The following is a 21,180-nucleotide window of genomic DNA, read 5'->3' as shown; positions in this document are numbered from 1 at the left end:
CAGGGAGATCTCTTCTGTCGTCGGGAGATGGTGAGACGATTCCGCAGGGCTCCACCGGAGGTGTCGTCGTGCAGGTCGAGTCAACGTTACCCTCGTCGGATTCTTTAGGTCCAGTGGCGACTTCCTGAAGATCCAGTCCCAAAGGCCCTGCTTTTATGCAGACGTCCCCCATTCATTCAGCCTAGCTTGTCAATCAACACATGCTAAGTGGTGAGCGGGAAGGCTCACCACCTGGGCCAATCACTTCAGAGTGCGACCTGAGTTGGCAAGGCAACTCGGTCCAGGGTGTCTAAATCCCCTCCCACACCCCTGAGGTAACCCAGACAGAATGGCGCCACCTTCGCGGGTCTCTGTCCAGAGGCCCGCCAAAAGTGGAACAAAGGGCTCAACCTTTGGTTTAGGAGTCACAGAGAAAAACACAGACGCCATTTTACAACCCGAGTTCTGGCAGAAAATACCACTCGATAAACCTATTTAAGATAAGTAGATCGGTGGTACGTTGGAGATTAACGAAAAACAGTATCAATCTTCAACAATGGGACGAATCCCATAGAGTTATGCTCGGGGTCGAACATAACAAGTAGTTTCCACTGCCACCAGCCAAAACTCGACGAGGAGGGACGGGACAGTGCCCCCTCGAGTAACAGATCCAGGAGTAATCGTATTACCCCTACTAGCACGTCCACAATAAGATGGTTGGTACTAGTTCTGTTAGTAAATTTAGGTCTAGTAAAGCCAATGGTGACTTTACATGCCCGGGGAGACAGTAGTCAGTCCCCGGGTATGGAGTCTATGGTGGGGGGACCCGCGAGGGCGCCCCCGTGTCACGACACGTAGGGTGCAGAGTGACACACATAGAAAAACTTATGAGACCCTATGGAGTAAAAGACCCCATAGCCCATCGAACACATTGACATCTCAAAGGAATTACACACATACATGTCCAAGAGTGAGAGGAAAAGGGTCACACTCTTGGCAGGATGGGAAAAACAAACTCCAGAAATCCAGCAAAGCTGCTGGGGGACTCACTAGGTTAGGAAATTCAGCCTAAACAGAGAATTCTCCCTAACAGGGGTCCAAACTCAAATCCAATGCAGAAAACAAGCAGAAAACACATGCTAGGGGAGTAGTGGGACAAGGACGAGGGGGGCATGTCCCTCCAAAGCATTTCCAGCATCTCACCCATGTACTATACTGTTGTAAATTCTGTAAAGATATCTGACAACTGCATCATTCAGAGTGATCGCTGATATGCATTGAGTTGAAAGCATGTATTACAAGGAGTAGTGTTCAATTTAAATGCCATTTCCAACATACGTTGCTTGGCAATTCTTTAAGGTGATGTTCCCCTCTGGATGGTGGTCTGGTTCTTCGTACCTGTCTCTTTCTCCTTGTCTGTCTGTTGCACCCTTAAGCCTCCGGGTACCCAGGCACGCATTATGAATATATTAAAGTAAAGTAAAGGTGAAAGACAGCATTGTTTTTTATTTTTTCTATGGTTAAAATATGTGTAAATAAACTGCCTAGTTATATGTGACTAGGTCTATGCAATCATTTTAATGTAAGATGTCCTTTTCTGAAATAAAAAAAAATGATTACAAAACAGTTTCTTTCCTGTGCCTGACTGTATGGTGGTTATCCTGTGGTTGAATCAATCCATTCAAGAATATGAAAAAGGCAATCATGGGTTCTTAAATTGCCCTGATTGCATTCCATCCAACCAAATATCCTACACACACTTACAGAATGGGGCGTTCAATTATTATAAGGTTATTTCTCTCCAGTGATGGAATCCCAAATATCAAAAGGAAACTGGGATAATTGGGAGAGGATAGCAAATCAAAACAGAACCTCTGCTTGATTAGACAACCAGATTCCGAACAGAGTTTGAACATGTTCGGGTGCCGAATAAATTCCATTGATCACAAAAGGCTCTGCATTCATTTGAAGCCAATTCCCCACCACATATCCCATGCTCACTCATATATCAACCTGAATCTCCAGAATCCAACCATGCAGATGATTCGTGCAACTGTCCACAAAAGACGAATGATCCTCTTCTTGAGGCAAAATCTCATTGCAGCACCTGGCGCTGTGGTGAAGCATCCAATAAAAAAAACTGAAATAGTGAACACCTTATCAAAGATGTAATGCATTGCAATGTATGGGCCTGTTCTTCAGGATCACAAATGCCCCTTTGATGATATGATGGGGCTTAATGTAGGGGTACTGCAACTCTTCACTACTGCTGGATTGGTACACACACCTTATCAGAAACAAAGAGGTCATCTTGTCCCCTCTGTCTCACGTGGAATGTATGAAGCGTGCATTGCTCCACCCACATCTGCTCAATGTACCTAAATGACAATGTTGCAATGCCTGCTGTGGCAGGCTTTTTCTTCTGTGATCCTCTGTCTTGTTTTATGTTTGTAGACAATCAATGTACTCGTCCTTGAAGTGGGTCGTTGACCATTGACAGTTTCCCCTGAGAGGGTAGTTTGCAGTTCCATCCCCATCAAAGCCCTTGTGGGGGCCTAGGGCAATGAAAACATTGCGGGGCTCATTTGCATCAGGGGCGTACTGAATTGGAAGCGTAAAAGGACATAGGACTTTCAGGCTTTCAATTCACGTTGCCCCCATTTTAATTGTAATTGTGATCCACGCAATTAAAATAAACACTCCCTAGAATGCGAGCAGGCAGTGTTAAATCACTTTGTGCGGCAGAGTGCAAAAGTGCAGTGCAAAAGGTTTTGCCCTGCACTTTAGCACTCCACCGTGCAAATTACGAAAATGTGGCGGCGGGGAGCAGCCTAAGTGTATGTCAACATGTAACAGCTCCTTGGTGTCAAATTACGAATTGAAGCAACATGAGCAGCTACTTGTTTTTTCTTGTGTAGACATAGCATTCTAGTCCAGATGGCCTCTCACTCCACGCCTCTGGTGCACTTGACATGGTATGAGGGGCACACAAAAGCAGTCTATTACACCAACTATATTGGGGGAAAACAGTATAGCACACACTTGCTCTTCACTAGAACTCCTGTGTTCTGGTCAGTGCCGTTTCTGATGTTCTCACCCAGTCAACTAGGCCTTGCACCCACAGCCTACTTCAGTGTTTTGTACAGTTAGTCTGGGTGACTCAATGGGCCTCATTACAACCATGGTGGTCGGGGAACTACGTTACCGGTAAGCATGCTCTGCTCGCGGGTGCCGTTTCACCCGGCAGGTGTGTCCTGGCAGGTGTAACGGCACCCGCGAGCAGAGCACGTCGGATGCACCGACACAACTCTGAATGTGCCGGTGCATCCGCCGTCCTCATCCCCATTCAGCCCTATGGGGCAGAATGGAGATCGGGACACCCTTGATTCCGGCACCCGCAAATGGGCAATTACCGGGTCTGCCGAGCTCGGCATGACCCGGTTCTTGCCCATTCGTGGGTGCCAGAAAAATTGCAACTCCGGCGGCAGCCGTACCATTTTTAATGGCACGGCTACTGCCAGAGTTGTTATGAGACACAATGTACCAAAAACACAGGCGCTTTGAAATAACCTATTGCCGAAAAATGATAAACTGTCCAAATTTTCTGGAGTGCGCTTGTCTTGATGTTGCAACTGGTGTTTGCCCGATGCCCGATGGTCTCGGTGTCCAGTGTCTAATCAGGCAGCACTGTCACCTGGAGGTCACTCCGTTTTTGATAACTTGTTGTTCCTCCTCGTGTTGGATCTCTGTGACAGAGAATATGGTAGTCTACCTCACCATAATAAAATATTGTCCAGAACCTTCCTGGTGCAGTCAGACCGGTTTGGCGCAAATGTTACCTTGTCTAATGGGTATTAAGGAAACTTCATTCGGGGTTTAGGCAGTGGAACATTCTGGAAGTGTTTTACATGCTTTACACGTTATCATGGCATTCATACTGGCGGCTTGTTCTCACCTATACAGTGTTCATGTAACAGATGGTCTCCCCTCATGTATGCACTGTTTCTGCTCTGTAGTGTACACGTGGGCTATGTGCCGGTTGCTCTGCAAGCATTCTGCGATTAGCTGTAAGCTTAACTGAAGGAAGATGTTTTTTTGAAGGGCTGACATGAGATTACCCTATGTTTTGTCTGCAGTGTGTTTCAGACTCCGAGTGTCACGTATGGCTGCCACTGCCAGCCTGGGTTGAAAAGGTGCAACAGGGAATGTAAATGACTCAACACTGTATTCGAATTGTTTACCCCAATCGCCATTTTTGACAGTCCACGCAGTAATGGAATATCTGTTTGGATGGATTTCTCTTCATTGCATAAGGTTCAGTAGAAGCTGTTTCCCCAGTTTTTCATGTTTACCAGGTTTCAATTAATGAAGCTTGTTTCATGTTTCTTCTTCTACATTGTCATTTGAAAATATAAACTCCCTTTTGGGGGTGGGAGGGCTATTTCAATATCAAGTAATTCCCCTGCTGCCTTGACACCCCCTCATATGTTCCTTTTCTGAACACCGTCCACGAGAGGTCTGGCCCCATACATGAACTATATAGGAAACAGATGCGCTAGGGCTCTTGAACGGTACCCAGGGGCGCCCCCTGCTGACCAGGATCACGTCAACCTAGAATACAGTGTTTGTGATGGGCCTAACCTTCACAACACTAATGCAATGGGTCTCAATTCCGATAACCTGCACTGCACATGTGCTGCCAACGTGTGGTCTATTTCAATAAACTTTGGCCAGTAACACCATGCACTGGGGTGTTGCTAGGTCTTGAAAAGATCCGGGGCAACGCTAATGTCAGGACTATCAGGACTCCGGGCTAGCTAGCCCTTTGGTTGTAGCCCTGGCACTTCTATCTGGGGCTACAACCAAATGATCGGGGGCTATAGCCAACTCAGCCCCCCCCCCTTAGAAACGCCTGTGCGGCACGTTCAGACCATGCCTCATAAATCAGAATCGTTCCATCATCTCTGAGAAGGGTGTTGAATATTCATATCAGCACCCAATGAATAATTTTGGGGGTGCCGGTCCCTCGTCGTGCTGCCTGAGTATATGCACACGCGGTCTTGCATTGCATAACACATTTCCAACAACAATTAACTATACAGTAATGTTCTCCAAAGGCATAGATAATCAGGCTGCGGTGAGTGAAACCCTGATCTTCTTTGTCAGAGAACCATGTTATTTTTGCAAGTATTGAAATCAGCTGTTTTTTGAGGCATACACCTGCTCCAGTAAAACCGTGAGAGCAGGGGATTCGGGATCTCTGGGGAGACACAAATGTCAAACCGGCCTAACAGATTTATCTCTCAGGACACCGAATGAATGTCCTCCTAGCCTCTCTGGGAGCAGAGTCAAAGTTACAGAAAAGGATTTCTAAATTAGGCTTAACATTATTCAGGCTAGTACCGGAGCAGTGACAGTTCTTGCTTAGGGACTGCGCCATTCTCCAACAGGCTCGTGTTCCCAGGCTAGGCGAAATGCGTACATATAGAATGAGGATGAGCGCAATGATAGTAAATTGCCCGTATCCATGCATAAGCAAACTCGTTTTTATTATAAAATTGTACATTCTACGAGAAAGTGATTTGTGATTTCAGGCCAGTGTTGTAAATGCGCTAAATACTGTATTCCCCTAACGTGGCAAACCCGACATTCAGCAAAGGACACGAGGGAAGTCTAAACCGTGATTGGATACGATGGCGGCACGAAGGAACCTTCTAGAATGGGCGTCTCTAGCCTGTACTCAACCGTTTCAGAAAACATTCCTCATTTATTTCCCAATGTGGCCCACGGAGAGGGCTCATCCTCGCAAACAGTGGAAATAAAGAAATAACATTAAGGGAAACATCTGTCTCCATCTTGTAGGTGTGCAAGCACAAACATATGTTTAATACTGTAATATCAATGCCATTGTGTAGTGCCTGAGAAACAACGAGGAACGATTTGCTAGTTTCCCTAAACTAACCAGACAACTTTTTTTTTTAGGTGTACCTGGCTTTTATTCACGTCCATTCGCTGTGACGTGGTTGATTTTTTTTTTGGAGGGAAGGCAGGCTTATTACTTGCCAATATTTCAATAAACAAATAGGCGCTGCCTCCTAAGTGGTGCAGTCAGAGCGCACGAGGCATATAGAACAGTAGCACAAATACACGTCTTTCGGTTAGGGCGCTGCCCAAGTAGGGAGGATATGACATCAAGTAGGATGTATTCTTTTGTTTTTGATGTCATTCAATATCGTGGGAACTTGACGCAAAGGCATATGTGCTTTTGCTGTAAGCTGTCCCAAAGGCATGTGGAGTGCGGTATATAACGTGACACGGAAACATAAAAGCGGCATCCCAATATTAAATAACAATCTATGATAAATGTATGTAAAAACAATACAATTTACAGAATAAAGCGACACATAACAAAAAAGGTTAACTAAACTACCATGAAGGAAAGCAAGTGTCCATCTTTTATGAAAAAGCAAAAGAGAGGAGGCAAGAAAAAGAAACAAGCGTGGAATGACAGGAGAAAATGCCCGAGCTTGTTGGCTCGGTGAATGTAAGGCAGAGCACAGTTTTGCCTGCAGTCATGCTTAAACCTCCTGACAGCTGCAAATTAGCAGCCAGGTAAGGAGGTTGATGAGCTTTATAGACTAAACAACCTGGTCTAAATTAGATGTATAGGCTAAACAGTTTCAAACCCATGCTGCTCGACGTTGTTTTGTTTCCAAGACAAGTGTGTGTTTGCCCCGAGCTTTCCTCCCTGTTGTCGTGTTGATGTTGAAGGAGCTGTTTGGGATGTCTGTTGATGTGATGTGTTCTGTTGGCAGTACGGTTCTTCTTTACGAGGCTTATATGTGATATTGTGATCTGGGAATATCCTAGATGCCTCCCTATTGGTTTATTTAACACAATGGATTTTCCACACCATTTCTTGTTTTGTGAGTTTATTACGTGAGCTGTTGGTCCCAGTGTTGGTCAGGCTATTTGTGAAAGAGTGTTGCCCTCCCCCAGATGGGGTCCTGGGATGTGGCCAAAGATTGTGTCATAGGCAGCTGGCTTCTGCGTAGGCTCTGTGAGTCTGGTGAGTAGCAGCGGCAATGCGTCGTCACGGTATGTGATGTTGTCTGCATTTGTGGTGGGCACAGTATTTGGTAATGCATTTCTTCAAAGCACATGTGATGTTAGATGGCATAGGCTTGACTGTGATCAGTCACCTGAAGGTGTCGGTGCTCGCATATTACGGGGGTGGACTGCGAGGGGACTCATAAGGATACATATGTTGCCCTTTTGCAAAATCTGTGTGGGCTCTGGGCTCTCACTAACAAGTGTTCTGCCAGTGTGATGTCTGGTTATGTGTACTCTGTTTCATGTAGATGGGCTGTGATTCCTGGTGCGTTGGCGAGTGAGTCATTCCAGTGTTGGCTGCAGTATATCATCTCCTGAAGAATGTGGTTTTCTGAGATGTTTGCATGCATGTTGTTTCTGTTGTTATTGGTGGGGATTTTAATTATTTGATGATGGCACTACATGTAGTCCTTACATTGTGCATGGGTAGTGGCGTGTCCTGTATCTGATTGTATATGTTTGAGCCATGTAGAGGTAGATGAGCTTGCAGTATGTTGTTGCTGTTAATGTGCACACACTCATTGCTTGGAGGGAGGCATTTTCATGGTGTTATGTTGGGCAGACAAGTGTTGCCCTCTTATATCACTGAAGCCCACTGGGGATGGAGTTTGGGGTGTTTTCACAACACAGGGTGTGTTTCATTAAACAAATGTTTGGACCAAATGTTTGGAAGTGCCCCCTCTGTGCCCTTTGCCATGCATGCTGCAGGTATTGGTGGGGCGGGCAGATGTGAACACAAACCCTCCACTCCCGCAGGTTTGCCATGGAGTGTGACTATGTTGTGCAGAACACAAAATGCTGGTGTGATTTTACACACCACTGGTTGTGTGTATAAAAGAAAAACCCGAGTAATCAAGGCAGCGGAACCCAGAATTGAGAATTCCAAAGGTGGGCACAACTATGCCTCTAGTGGCAATATGTGCAGCATGCATGGTAGCACGTTTGACCTTGATTAGATAGATTCCTAAAAGGTTTCAGGAGGAATGGCGAGAGCAGGTATGTGCTGTCCCCTGCAAAGAGGTAAATGGTAAATATTGCTTTGCTTGGTTCCTGTGGTTGGGGGAATGTTTGCATGTGCTTGTTTATGTGTGTGGCTGGATGTGTTTGATCAGACACACTCAGCAAGGAGCCACATGGTGCCATATTATCCAGATGCCAAAGCATGATGGATACGGGAATGGCAGAGGATGGAGCTATTGTGGGTGCATCACATGCATTATGCTGACATTTGCATTGGAAACGACCTGCATATTGATAGAATGCTAATTCATGGGAGTCTTGTATGTGTGCTCCATTTCCTTGGGGGGTTGCCATACTGCATGCATGCAATCAATGGCTCCAAGGACCCGGGGAAGCTGTGCCTTGGCCTAAAGCTCCTGCAACACTCTTGGTCTTGCCTCTGGTGTGTGGGTCATGTCTATATGCTTATGCAAATATGCAATGGTACACTGCAACACCTGATTCAAACACTGTAATTATGTGGGACTTGATATGCCCCCTACAATGGCTGCAGGCAGCTAGAATGAACCAGTGCCCAAAAAGTGAAGGGCTGCTAACACTTTCCCATACAGTGGTACAGCATGCGAACACACGGTGTCAAGTCAGCCTCCCATTTCCTGACCATGTCCAGGATGACGTGGGGGCAAAATCTGTAGGTGCCATAAACCTTTGTATCTGTCATTCCAAAAATGGTGGTGCATTTGTGAAAGACCCTAGGCCACCTCCTCCTCCTTGCATTTTGTGAGAACAAACTCAACGGGCCTGATTCACAGAACGTTTTCATATGGGATTGCACCATTATAAAACACTTCTGTGAATCAGGTCCAATGTGTTTGTGTTTTGTGCTAGAGCACTATATTATTTGTGAATTAGATTTGTTTTGAACTTTGGTGGGTGTGTTTTGGAGTTTTCCCAGTGCCTCCTTCATCACGCCCTTGTCACTCTTCTTGTTTGAAATAATGAGGCTTCATGCATACTTTGCCCCATTCCCTGCCCTTGCGCCAGCCCTCCCATTGTGCTAATATGGCGCTAACGCAATTGGACCTCTACGTGCTTGGGCAGGGAACAAGGGCTGCTGTGTCAGCGCAAAGTGCCTTTTGTGAATCACGTGCCGACTTTGAGCGCTGCACAGAAAGCACTTTGCATGGATCAAAAAAAGGTTTTGTTAATCAGGTCCCTCTGTCTTTTAAACATGCATGATATTATTTGCACTGGAAACAATTTATACAAATATTGAAAGCATTACTGTAATTAAATTGAGTTAAAGTTTGTATCATCTGACGATGTTATGTCCTGCCCTTGCTAAAGAAAGAAGTGTATGTCGATCTTACTTTGAGTCTACACAAAAGACAATGAGCTCTGACCAAAGATGGGCTTGGATACTGTCAGGGATCGAGAAACGAATGATAAACATAATTTTTCATTTTTGGAAGAAGATTATGGAAAGAATTGAAAACGGGAACTGATTGAAATGAATTACTAAAATGTAATAAGTTTGAGAAGACGAAACATTGTTTTTGTAATAAAAAATAAAAATAAAAAAAACTTGATTTTTCAAGGTGTGCATAGTTGGAAATTGACTGTCGTTTTAACTAGGCAGATGCACAATCTACTGTATCATCCTCCAGCAAATTGGGTCTAAAACTCCCATGATCCCTTGCAGTCGTCCATATTGGCTTTGGCTGCTTGGAGTGTTAGGGAAAACATCAGGAGGATGACATAGTTGCCGTCATGTCTGGTGGAGGAGCAGGCAGTGAATTTCAGCCGATTCCTGTGAAAGAGTTTACACAGCGTAGCCTTAACTTCCATTCACCTTTCATTTTGACAAACAAGGTGTGCCGTTTACTGCTCCCTGTTATCTATTTTTACATATGACTATGAATAAATACAAAGCTGACATGTTTAATACATTTATTTAGTACCCGGGTGGATGGTTGGAATCCCGGGAACCAATCGGATCCTGGGCACCCGGGCAATATTTGCTGGGGCAGTCATGGATACTGGTGGCTCTCAGGATTCCATTTGCCATGCTCGGTACCGCATGTCACGCTTTACCCAACCTTCCACTGCTTTCCCCTCTGCTACACCCACTCACTGCTTTTTGCCACTTGCCTCCATTCCTCCCATGATCTTGTGCTGCTGCTGCCCCTTCTCTGCACATGGCAGAGCCTCCTACAACGTCTCTACTTCCGTACATACATGAACATGGAAAACGGACAGCTCCCCCAGGCCAATGATTGTCTGTTGCTTGGCGGCCATTTGAGCAGGTTTCTTCTTTTTTTTTCACCCTTCCCCAATGCAATCCTTCTATTACTGGCAAAGTCGCCTTTTATGCTCCCTCACCTCTCTAAATGCACTCTCACAGTGATTTGGTTCATAAGTCGGGCTTGCAGGCACATAAGAGGCTGTATTGGCAGATAGTGCTGGAAATAATACATAAATATAGTTTCAAATGTTTGACAAAATAGCAACGGCAGTGCAGCATTTTTTGAAGTACGGGGTTTGGTCCATCCTTGAATTGACTTGAGAGTAGAATGCACACCTGCTAGTGAAGTGGACAAGTAGGTATAATAATGATGATTTGCAAACATATTACAAAGTCCTGCATTGAAGATCGAGCCAAACATTTTTGACTCTGAACCCAATTATGAATTGATTTTTGTCGCGGTTTATTACGCGGTCACACTCAACTCAGGGAGTGACTTTCCCCCAATGGATGCGGCGCACAACAAATAACTATGATTTTATTAGGTTCACTTTGGTAAGGCCTCCACCCTGTCTCGCACACAATCCTCCAAATTACCTGGTGACGCAATCGACTAGGAACCAGGCCGGTATGTATTAAGAATATATTTATTGAATAATGTAATTAAATAAAATGTTGACAAACAGATTACATCCGCCACCAATACTGTGGCAACACAAGAACAAAATGACTTCCGTTTAGCGCCAAAACACAGAGAAATGTAATAACAATTGTTTCCTTTAAAATAAAACCACCAATACAGAAAAGAACAATTTAAGACACACAGTGATTTCTGATTTAAACACAATGTTATAATACCTTTCCTCCCAGCAACCCTCCCTCTCCAAACATCAATTAGGCTTGACTCCTTTGAATGGAAGGCAGTGGCGGGAAGTGGGAACACAATGGGAAAATCGGATTTTGAGTGTTAAGCACAGCTGCAATGGGAGAAAGAAAAGCACATGTGAACATTTGTTTTGTCACACCTAAAAAGAACAGGTGGGGCTTTGTGGTTTTGGTCAGACAGTGGGACAATTGGTTTTTGGATTAGGATCACTGATGCAATGTGAGAATGAAAACCAATGGGAAATGTGTTTCCCATATACAAAAAGAACAGGCAGGGCTTTGGGATTTTGGTCAGAGCACAATGGATACACAGGGGCAATTTTGTGCTGCACCTTAATTTTGTTTTGCACCCTGCGCACACTCGTGGAAATAGAGCCTTGGGATTCATTCATTGGCCAAATCTTTATGTCTATAACGGTTCAAAACACGGTGGGTTTTGTTGGTTTTTGAACACCAACAATACCCATCCCATGATCACTATAGGGGAATTCATTGATTTACTTTGATTAAATATGCTAGGGATCTGCACAGAAAAACTGGATATTTTTCAATGGGTAAATAACTAAAACAGTGCTGGAGAAATATAGGGCCTACACAATCTATGGATTTGGGGCAGTTCTACTTACAGGAAAGGCCTTGAACTGGGTGTCAGGAACACCAGGGCACGACTGGGACAGCAAGGGGTTCAGTCAAAGATCTCCTCTGAGTCATTCCAGGGGTCCAAATTAGCTTCTATGTCTCCTGGTTCCTGGTTCCAATTTAAGCTTTAGGCCTCTCTGCCGGGATGTTGTTCACCAGATTTTAGCAGCAGGTCACCTCTCAGAATTATTGAAAGACCTCCAGTTCTCATACAAACTAGTTTATGTATACGCAAATGACATACTAACTTGTCATGATTCCCGCGAAATGGACTGTATGGTTTTTCACTACCCACCTCCCACCTGTGTGCTGATAGAATACGGGGATGGAGCAGTGATTTGGGACAGTTGTGGGAGGAGAAAGCTTCATCATCCCACTTTGACATGTGGGCTTGGCATGCTTAGAGCTCACAAAATATCTCAACATGGCAAGTGCCCTAATATTTAATATCTTTACAAGTATGCATATATTTTTCAGAACTATATTTTGATTTGAATTAGATAAAACTAGTCTGAAATCCGCACACCCTTCCTATGCAGAGATACTGTTTTTCTTAATTTTACTCAGGAGCCATATCAGGGAACAATATGCCACTTTACAGTCTTCATATTAAATATTACCGGCACGCTCATACCAACTTTCATATCTCTTGGAATCAAGGGAAGGACCAAATCACATTTTCATTAATAACTTTAGTTAATCCCACCAAAATCGTTTTAGCATGGTTAAAAGGGGGTGACTGTCACCTTTAATCAAGGTCTGGAATGAACATTGTGACATGAACACTGCCCCTTTCATGCGATACAATGTATTTCTCCCATTTTAATCAAACTGCAGTTTCACTCCTCCTTCACTGGGCCCGAACCTTTTTTTAGCTTAATTTCTAGTTTTAGGCATGTCATTAGCAGAGCCTGGTCTGTGTTTATGCTGGCTTGCCCCTTCACGGCATGTGTGGTCCTGATAACAGCTCTTATTGGAAACTATATGGGCTTTGTAACCTCAATGTCAATTCTGCTGCAAGAACAGAGATGGGCCTATCTGGTCTTCATTGTGTTTCTGATCTAAGAAGTATGTACCTTCTTGTATTTTTGAGGACGGTTCTGATTGATGATGACAACCAGGCCTCTCTTCAGGGCAGCAGACAGAAAAGTCCTGGAGGTTGGTTTCATATTGGGAAATTACCAGCAGCACATGGCCTTTTAACTCGCACACAATTTCCCTTATCAATTACATCTTATAAGGCAGACATTTTCCGCATATATATAAGTATCACTTCTAAATTGTCCTTCGTCTAAGGCGGTTATATGCAGAACCATGTTCAAATTTTGAAAGTGTAGTGAGCATTTCACTTCACATACTGTCAATTTGGAGGGAAAAACGAAAATGACATTCTTTTATTTAATTTACATGCAATGCCCCGTTTCATTTTAGCTGCTTGGGGCAGAATCTGGTATTCCATTGAGGATACTGTGCGCACTGCTGTCTCACATGTCTTTATTTTCTTTCCTGAAATGCATTGCGCACATCTTTGCACTCTTTAGAGTCAAGCCCGCTTTCTTTCCTTAGATTTTTGGGCCCGTTTTGCTTCCATAGGCCTCAGTTCTGGCATCATTTCTGTGCTGGCCCTATATTTCAGTGGGCATACACAAATGGCTCTGGGCTCTTTATATCTGGAACCCAGGGGCTAGATTTCACCCCACAGACCAGAAAATGAATCGAGGCTATGGGATCGAGCCAAAAACATTGACAGACTTCACAAAAAAGAAAAATATTGGGAATTCTCTTGCCAGCGTTTCACCTTTTACACTTGACTAAGTACTGTCCCATATACTTAAAGCATTTCATTTTGCTTCTGCGGTAAAATGTACTCCGAGCTAAAGAGGTTCTGGGTTCTTTGGAAAATTCCCCCTTGACGGAACGTTTTTGCCGACTTTGCAGCAAAAAAGCTGAGACCAAACATCATCTATTAACGGCTTGCCCTGAGCTGCTAATTTGTTATACAGAAGGATATTCAAAATATATTACTAAAATTGAGGATATCTCTGGGATCAGTTTGGGTCAACTATCCTCGGGGCCGAATCCATAGTAATTACTGCCGCAGTTTATGAGATATGGCAGGAAGACTCAACGAGATTTGACCTAATTCTGTAATCAAGTAGAATGTGGAATAGTAAAGAATGTAAACATATGATGTGCTGACCTTTTACACTTTTTTAAACTGTATTTTAATAATGATGAAATGTATTGATGTTGCTCACTTTTTTGTATTTGTTGTATGTGCTTAAAGTTTTTCCAAATAAAATAAATAAATAAATAAATATAAAAAAAACAAAGTCCTGCATCTCTCCTTTGGGATCTTGCTGCGGCCTTAGAGGAGGGAAAAGGAAACATATTGGGCCTCATTACGAGGCTGGCGGTAGCCGTGCCTGTAATACATGAACATCTGCCGTCGGTATTCATTTCTTTCCAGCGCCCAGAAATGGGCAATTACCGGGTCATTACCACCTTGCCAGACCCGGTATTTGCCTATTCATGGAGAATCTAAGTTCAACAACCATTTAATTGTAGATGTCCATATACCATGTGTTGTGATTATGTGAATTGTGAACTTTCTGCATCACAAATACTGCTTAGCGTAACATAACAATCATATTATAGTTCAATGTACAGTATTCATGACACCAATGGATTCTGTAAACGTTAGAGAATTGTAAACGTTAGAGGATGTTATTCCTCTTAAGAAAATCAGAAAGTGTGGAATTTGGGATTTTCCCCCAACAGAAGCCTGCATTTCATGTTTCTCCTTTTGCACTGGGCACTGGGCAGAGAGACATGAAAAGGTTCAGTTACAGGTAGCCTCCATTGAGGATTCCATTATGCCCATGTGTTGGCTCTAAACACGTTAGAGACCTTACCTTTCGGCTCTATTGTATCATGCGTGCCCATCTTCCATAGAGGCCCTAACGTTCGGCTCATCATAGGCATTGCTAAGGGGAGGGGGGGCTGGAGGGGCTATAGCCCCGGTCTTTTGGTTGTAGCCCCGGATAGAAGCTCAGGAGCTACAACTAAAAGGCTAGCTAGCCCCGAGTCCCAGATCTCTTCCAGACCTAGCAAAACCTCTGGCTCAGGGCCACTAACTTAGTCATCAGTCACCTACCACTCATACCACTGCTCCAAAGGCAATACCGGCTCTCCGTTCTCACCAAGAAGAGAGCCCTTATCCAAGCCCGCATCTCTGAGGCATCTAACAACTCGGCCGAACTCTTTAAAATCTGCAAGGAGCTGGCCAACCCTGCTGCAGTCTCTACCTCTCCTGTCCCCTCCCAGGCCCTCTGCACCGCACTGGCCTCGCACTTCATCTCAAAAACTCAGGACATCCTGTCCTCGCTCTCCTCCTCTCTCCTCCCTCCCTCTCTTCCCGGCCCTTCCTCTTGCTCTCTTGCAGCCTCCCCTCCGCCCTCCTTCTCTGCTTTTCCACCTTTTTCTGCTGATGAGGTTTCCAGACAAGTCCGATCTATGAAAGCCTCGTCTAAACAGGTTCACCCCTGTTCCTCCAAAACCATCAAGGACCACATCGACTCCCTGGCTCCTGCCTTGGCTGCCTTTTGCAACCACTCATTCGCCTCTGGAGTCTTCCCATCCCCCCTCAAGCACTCCCTTGTGCACCCCCTCCTCAAGAAACCCTCCTCCGACCCCTCCTGCCCGGCCAACTATCGCCCAATCTCCATCACTCCCTTCCTGGGCAAGCTCCTGGAGAAACTGGCCATCTCCCAGCTTAACCTCCATGCTGAATCTGTTGGTAATCTTCATGACCATCAATCCGGCTTCAGAGCGGCCCGAAGCACGGAAACTGCTCTCCTGAACATCCGTGAGGACCTGCTCCTGAACCTCGATTCCAACACTCCCTGTGTTCTCATTCTGCTCGATCTCTCCTCTGCCTTTGACACTGTCAACCATGCCATCCTGCTCAACCGTCTCCGTGATAACCTGGGTATCACTGGTCAGGCTCTGGCATGGCTGACCTCTTTCCTTTCCGGTCGACCCTCCCAGGTCCAAATGGGCTCCTTCCTCTCTGACATCTTTTTCTCCACCTGTGGTGTCCCCCAGGGATCCAACCTCTCTCCCTGGCTTTTCAACCAGTATCTGGCACTCCTTGCCCACCGCATCGCCGCTCTCTGCCCCTACTTCCAGTGCTATGCGGACGATACCCAGCTCATTTTCAGGCTACCCTCGGCCTCCTCCTCTCCTTCCCTCATCTCCGACTGTCTGTCTGCTATCCAGGAATGGTGTGCCGCCAATGACCTCTGCCTTAACGCCAGTAAGACTGAGATTCTACTCATCGGCACACCCACTCCCTCCTTCCCTGCAGCTCTCTGGCCGGCCTCCCTTGGCCCCCTTCCTGCCCCTACCTGCAAGGCTAAAAACCTTGGGGTCATCTTCGACTCCACACTCTCCTTCTCTCCTCATATATCTGACGTCTCTAAGAAGTCACACTACCAGCTGCACCTCCTCAGAGGTATTCTTCCCTTCCTCTCCTTCCCCCAGAAGCTCACTGTCTCCCGAGCCCTGGTTCTCTCAAGGCTGGACTACTGTAACAGCCTCTATCTTAATCTGCCTGCCTCCACTCTCCGCCCTCTGCAACTTATCCAGAACAGAACTGCGAGACTTGTCCTTGGCCTCAAGCCCAGGGACCGTATCTCTCCAGGACTGAAATCTCTTCACTGGCTCCCAGTGGCTGCGAGGATTAAGTTCAAAACCCTCTGCATTGTCCACAAGGCCTTCTGGGGCCTGGGGCCTAAATACCTTCAACTCTCTCTTCCTAAATATCTTCCTTCACGAGCCCTTCGCTCATCCTTCTCCAACTCCCTCATGGTCAGCCGCTTCTCGAAGCAACGAGCTGGGGGTAGATCTCTCTCCGCAGCAGGGGCCTCCCTCTGGAACAGCCTTCCTGCCTCCCTGAAACTTGAGGAGAACCATCTCCGGTTCCGGAAGCACCTCAAAACCTTCCTCTTCGCTTCTGCCTTCTCTCTCCCTCTCCCCTGCTAAACCTGCTTAACTCCCCACTGAATTCTGCACTAAACCTGCATCTGAGCCACTCTCAGCGACCTCGGTCCAGGTCCCAGCCACTCTCCACTTGCACTGCCTCCCTGGCTCCCCCTGCACTGTGGGACTGTCACTGCATCCCTACAGCCCCCTTCCCAGCACTTGCTCTGCACTTACCTCGCACTTGCCACCAGCTGGCCCTTTTATTTATTATTTATTATTTATTTATTTTACGCTACTTACCTTGTACCGCACTTCCCCCCCACCTCCTCCCCCTGCACTTTCTCCTTTTCCCCTTACCTCTGCACTTGCGCGATCTGAATGACACCTGGCCTAGTAGGATCGTTTGTCTGTCTTCCCCTTGTTTCCCTCCCTCCCTGCCTCGTCGCGCCTTGAAACACTTGTGTATAGGCGCGTTACAAATATCATATCATAACTCATAACTCATAACTCATACCGACATCTGGTTGGGGCTCTAATGCTTAATTAGCATCCAGGGTGGGGGGTACAGCCAATCAGGTTCCATAGATCCTGGGTGGACGAATCAGGACACAACATGCAGATAACACATGCATATGATTGATTATTTCACATGGATCCTTGTAGAGGCGTCTGAGTGGAAATAGAAAATGGCCGTCCATCCAGTGAGTTATTGCCACTGGTCTACGTGCTGAGGCTTTTCTGAGAACTCGGGTATGATCAGCAGTGATTATAACGGGAATTTTGCAAACCCAGCAAAAACCATTCGACCCATTTAAAGTAGTCCGTGCGAAATAGGTCCTTCTGCATTGAGGCAGTGTTCTCTCGCTCTAGCAGACTTCGTAGGGGACAGGTACAAAAGTGATCTCAATAAAACCGCGTGACGCTGACCACTCCAATAGCGCAGCAGCCTGCATTATGGACTGCATACAACTGAAAAGTTAGCACATCCGGGGAACCATGATGTAGGAACATGAATGATTTCTAATCAGTGGTTAATACAAATATGTGTATGTGTACAAAGTAAATAGTTTCAAAAGCCTCGGTGTATGCATGTTAAACTATGATTTCACTTTCAAACTGAACTATTCATCGTACTTTTTAGCACATTACTTAAAAGATACAAGAATGTGTTTTTCTCCTTTTCATTCTTTTGAGTTCAAATTGGCAAAGTCCCATTGCTCTTGGCAAGATAAACAAATGATGTCAATCTGTGTCCCACTGGCATTTGGAAACCCAGGCATAGCACAATGGACAATCAGCCACAAGAGGGCAGTGAAGCTCCACGCTTTTTCCACCACAAGGCTAACGCATCAATGTTTGCATTTTATGCATAAACAACAGCCGCTGTCAAGCCTTGTGCAGGCTGATATCTCGCCTTCCTTCGTAAACATTCCCAAAAAACACCGCAATCCTCATGTGTTAGCCATTAAAATGTAAAGAATTAGAAATATTTTGCATTAACCAAATCCTTTGAAGCGAACTCCAAAGATTTCAAAGGTAGTTTCTCTCTCGGAAATAATAAACATCCTGTGAAGATTCTTGCACAATTACCCTTTCCCCACTTCAAGGAAGTCCTGCTGTAGAACCGAAGCGCTGCCACCGGCACATGAGAGCACCTGTAATTCCATTTACACAAAAATAATGCATTCTGGCTATATGTTATTGTACTTGCAATTGCTAATGTTTAGGGCCATTTACTGAGCAGTGCAGCCTCTGAAAGAGCCATCAAGAAAAGAAACGGCGGAAACGGGAGAGGTGAGAAATACAATGGGCGTCATAGTGTAAAACACCATGAACAAGTGACACCTGCAGGTAACAGGAACGCCTGGCCGAATTTTAAATGCCCAACACACCAACATGAGTAAAAGAAATGGATGAACGGGATGCGCGGCAAGTATGAACGTTGTCCAGACTTTTGCTGAAGTGGAAAATCAGTCCTGTCAAAACAAAAGAGGTGATAGCTGGAAGGTGTAGAATTCATCTCAACCTCTGGCATTGGTCTGGGCAACCGTTCCTGCTGGGGCTAGACTCAAGCTGCTCCTCACTGGTGAGCCCCAACGAGGCCGATAAATGTTTGGGGATGCTTGTGGTCTCGTGCAGAAGGGACCCTCATAGGAGCCTGTTGGTGGAAGAGCATAGGTTATCACTAAGAAAGCCTACATAAAACTAAGAGGCATAACATAAAATCAAGTTTGAAAGAGACAGAGGGGAACATTTAAGTCCAGACTAAGGACCTGATTTACAAAAATGTTTCAACATGGGAAATTCCCGTTGAAAACATTTGTGTAAATCAGACCCTTAGTCTGGACTTGTTGCCAGTGTGACAGCATCACTTCCTTCCGAGGGAGGAGAGGTGGTGAGATCTCCCTTAAGTCAATAACTCAGCCCATAAAGATAGGACGCCCTACTCGAGTTCCAGGCCGAGAGATGGAACCAATTTGACAGTCCGGGGTCACCGACAAGGTGTGAGAGCAGAGAGGGAGTAAGGACACCAGTGGGCCCAGTGCATTACGTGGGATGATAACATCAGGAGAGCTCTAAAACGTCACATCAATTGCATTTGAGGACATGGCCCTAATGATGCTGTTTCGGGCCCAGCAAATACCAAATGAATTACAAATAAAATCCATAAAATAAAAGGTTCAATAGTGCCTGTCATTAATATGAATGTATGAAGTAACTATCGCAGCTTGCTGTCTGAATAACACATTTTCCTGTGTCAGGCAGCTTGACAACATGTATGTTTACCATTACTAGGTCCCTCTAGCCAACTCTCTGTTCTTTGTACTGCTGTGTGAGAAATACACTTGCCTTTGTATATTTAGATTCATCAAGTTTTAATATGCTACCAACACCAAGGGCTCAACTCATTGAATACTTTGTAGGGAAAATATGGACTTTGCAGCCCATTCTGCGCGCAAAACCTCCCATCGCCGATTCATGGAATCGACTTTGCAGGACTTTGTAGGACCTTGCGGGGACGCCACGCTGGTCGGGCACGTCTCTGCGTGCAGTCAAATGCATTGCACAAGACTCCTTGCAGAGTGTGGGTGGGAGCTACGCAGAGACAAACATAGGGGGTGGAATATGCATATGCCCCATTATCGATGCAGAATGAGGAATAATGTGGGCATGCTGAGGGACGGGACACGCAAAGCAATGGCACGCTCAATCCTCTGCAAACCCAAACGTATTCATGGATTCCAACGCTCAACCTTACATTTGGAAAAGTTACACACAAACCCTGTGATCCAACCACCACATGATAGCAGGCATAAAATTCAACGTGCAAGGGATCCAATGCATATAAGGAATGCAATGCACACCATACCAATGACCCACTGCCACGATGGACACTGTAATAGTGGGAGCCATTGTCCATGGACACAGAAGGTGGAGGAGGATTCCTAGGCCCCGGATGTTTGTTACACGCACTACACTGTTTGGGATGCCTGATGACCAAGTGTATGCCAGGTACCGGGTCCCACCCCATATCATCCTAGACCTTGTCAGGGAGTGGGAGCAAGACCTAGCGTCCCCCACCATCTGCTCCCAGGCCCTTGCCTCCCTTGTAAAGGTGCTGACAGCACTACATTTAATTTCCAATGGCTCGTTCCAGCGTACCACTGCCATAGTTGGTGGGATATCACAGGCCACACAATCCCCCTGCTTTCACCAGGTCCTGTCCTGCATGGCCAGTATTTCTATACGGTTGCACAATTTCCACGTGTACTTGGAGCCATTGACTGTACACATGTTTTGCTTCGGTTTCCCCGAATGACTGAGCATATATACCGCAATGACAAGCAATGGCATTCCATCAACATGCAGGTCGTCTGTGATGCAAATGGAGTAATCATGCAAGTCAATGGACATTTTCCTGACAGCATGCCTGACAGCTACATTTACCAAAAGTAAACACTCTTTCAGGCCCTGAACATCAGGAACATATGGGAACACCTGGCTCTATGGTGAGTAAGAACTGGCAAATACATCCATGGCAATAAGTGCCAATAACAACCATGTAAACATTTTCAAGGGACAGTTCGTACCAGCTATCACTGTTCATGAGGATGCCTTACAGTTATCCTGCCACGCCAGCTGAGGTAAGATATAATACTGCACATGTGGCCACAAGGGGCATAGTGGAGCACACATTTGGGGTGCTTAAGTCACGTTTCTGCTCCCTAGACCACTCCTATGGGGTATTGCTATACTCCCCACCAGTAGTCTACAAATTATTGGTGCACATGTGTATTGCCCAATGTAGCCACATGGCGTGGCGTACCAGTTGATATGTAGGAGGGACATTGCCCTCAGCCACATGCACCACT

Source organism: Ambystoma mexicanum, chromosome 4q (assembly GCF_040938575.1).
Source record: "Ambystoma mexicanum isolate Mex_15411 chromosome 4q, UKY_AmexF1_1, whole genome shotgun sequence".
Classification (NCBI taxonomy): Eukaryota; Metazoa; Chordata; class Amphibia; order Caudata; family Ambystomatidae; genus Ambystoma; species Ambystoma mexicanum.
The sequence above is the reverse complement of the archived record's forward strand: the minus strand, read 5'-3'. Positions refer to the sequence as shown.